General features: G+C 38.4%; 1 protein-coding gene across 1 annotated transcript in view; it reads left to right on the forward strand.

Annotated features, from left to right (window-relative positions):
* Nucleotides 1–2,570, forward strand: part of LOC106882288 (toll-like receptor 6) — a 16,748-nt gene that overhangs the window by 2,233 nt on the left and 11,945 nt on the right. The window lies entirely within an intron of this gene.

Genomic DNA, 2,570 nt, shown 5'->3' on the forward strand with positions numbered 1-2,570 from the left:
ATGTATGTATATATATATAATGTATATGTATGTATGTATATATATATAATGTATATGTATGTATGTATATATATATAATGTATATGTATGTATGTATATATATATAATGTATATGTATGTATGTATATATATATAATGTAAATGTATGTATGTATATATATATATATGTATGTATATGTGCATACACACACACGCATATATATATAAAATCAAAGATGTTCTAACTGTGAGCCCGGTGTCATTTATTCTGGCATAGTGCATCTAGGACTCCATTATTTCATGTATCCCTTCTTATCGTTACTTAGCTTTATGTCAATCATGATCCAGCAAACCTAATTCAAAGGCTTTCCGGCCGTGACCATCCCAACTTATTTTCATTTACTACATCCCTGTTTTAAAGTTTATCCCTCACTTCCCCCCACCAGGCAGTTTCGCTCTTGTATGACTTACAATCAAAAGCACTCCACCCGTGACCTTCCTCTATTATTTTCCACAAAGTACAAAATGCCTCAATGTATTGTTTTCTTATGTAAGTTGACAGTAAAGTGTGGTTACGAGGGAGATTTGGCATCTATTTTTAGTGGAAAAGCGGCTGCATGTTGCTTCTATTTTTGCCGGATGCTTGTCCTTGTAACGTGACCCCTTCATATTGCTCCCGTGCACCCTTGTTTTTCTATCCGTTTCTGTCACTGTCTTTGATTTTTACTTTCTCTCTCTCTCTCGCTCTCTCTCTCTTTCTCTCTCTCTCTCTCAACCATCTTTCTTTCCTTCTGTCTATCCCTCTGTCTATCTATTTCTTATCTCTCGTTCTATCTATTTTTATATCTATCTATCTATGAATCCATCCATCCATCTCTCTCTCTCTCTATCTATCTATCTCTCTAGGTAGGTAGGTATGCATGCACACACACGCGCGCGCGCGCGAGATCGTTGCCAGTGCCTCCGGATTGCTTGGGGACACAAGGCATGTTATAAAATCTTATCCAGACACGTGTCTCCACAGCAAGAAACTGTTGGTGGTCCGTGTCTTGGTATTCGGTACAGGGTGAAGTAATTGTTGTTGATCATACCACAATGGAGAGAGAGAGAGAGAGAGATGGGAAAGTGGTGAGGTTAACTGAACCAAAATAACAGACTTCCACATTTGTCATTGCGTTTTTTTTTGTTTTTTTTGTCTGATGAACTTTCACCTTTCACCTCTGACAAACATTTTCTGCACCTTGTGCCCTCTCTCTCTCTCTCTCTCTCTCTCTCCGTCCCTCTTTCCCCCCTCTCTATCTTTTCTCTCTCAAGCTATTTCTTTCCTACAGACGCACATGTATTAACACACACACACACACACGCGCCCACACACATACATCACATACATCCACATATATGTGTGTGGGTGGGTGGATGGATGTGTATATATGGATGGATGTATGTATATGTATGTACATATATATGTGTATATATATATATATTTATATGTGTGTGTGTGTACATATAAGTACATATGTATGTCTGTGTGTGTTTGTATGTTGTATGTATGTATATACATGTGTGCATGTGTATATATATATATATATATATATATATATATACATACACACACGCACACACACACACATGTATATGTATGTGTGTATGTATGTAAAGAGAGAGAAGACGTGCACACACATACGTACTCATACACATGCACAGATATATACATGGTCATCGCTAACGCAAAAACAGGAGATCGTCCCTGTAAGCACATGACATGCTAGAAACAACAGCCAAATCACCCGTCTCTCCTAAGTTTTATGTCCTTGAAAAGAAAAGAGCGGCGTTCACTCCACAAACGGGATGGTCACAGTTGGAACGCTCTTCAGCATAGTTCTGCACAAACAGGTTTAGTCTGGATTTCAGCAACAATGACAATCCTACGGACATTGCATCAATATACAGCAGGAAAACTGCGGTATATAAACATTCCAGTATATATACGTGTGTATGTTATGTATGTGTGTATGTGTATATATATATATATATATATATATATATATAGGTATGCACTGGCATGTACACACACAAATAAATGCATATATATAAATGTACGTACCTCTCTCTCTCTCTCTCTCTCTCTGTTTTTCTTTCTTTTCTTTTCCTTTCTCTCTTTCTCACTGTTCCTTTGTTTCTTTCTTCCTTTTCTCCTTCCTTCCTTCTTTCTCTCTTTCATTTTCCTTCTTCATTCATTCTTAATTTCTTTTACTTGCTTCGGTCGTTTGACTGCGGCCATGCTGGAGCACCGCCTCCGGACGGTTCTAGTTATAACAAATCAATTGAAGTTTTTCAAGTCTGCTACCTCCTCTATCGCCCTCTTTTGCCAAACACTGCTAAATTAGGAACGTAAACATAACAACACCGGTTGTGAAGTGACAGTAGCGAACACACACACACACACACACATGCATGCCACATATATACACTGCACCATTACATGTCTATAAATAACATTTGAATCAATACCACCACCACCACCACCACCACTACCATTAGCAACAACACCATCACCGCTGCCGTCCCATCTTCTTCGCCACCACCACCAC

Source organism: Octopus bimaculoides, chromosome 28 (assembly GCF_001194135.2).
Source record: "Octopus bimaculoides isolate UCB-OBI-ISO-001 chromosome 28, ASM119413v2, whole genome shotgun sequence".
NCBI classification, from domain to species: Eukaryota; Metazoa; Mollusca; class Cephalopoda; order Octopoda; family Octopodidae; genus Octopus; species Octopus bimaculoides.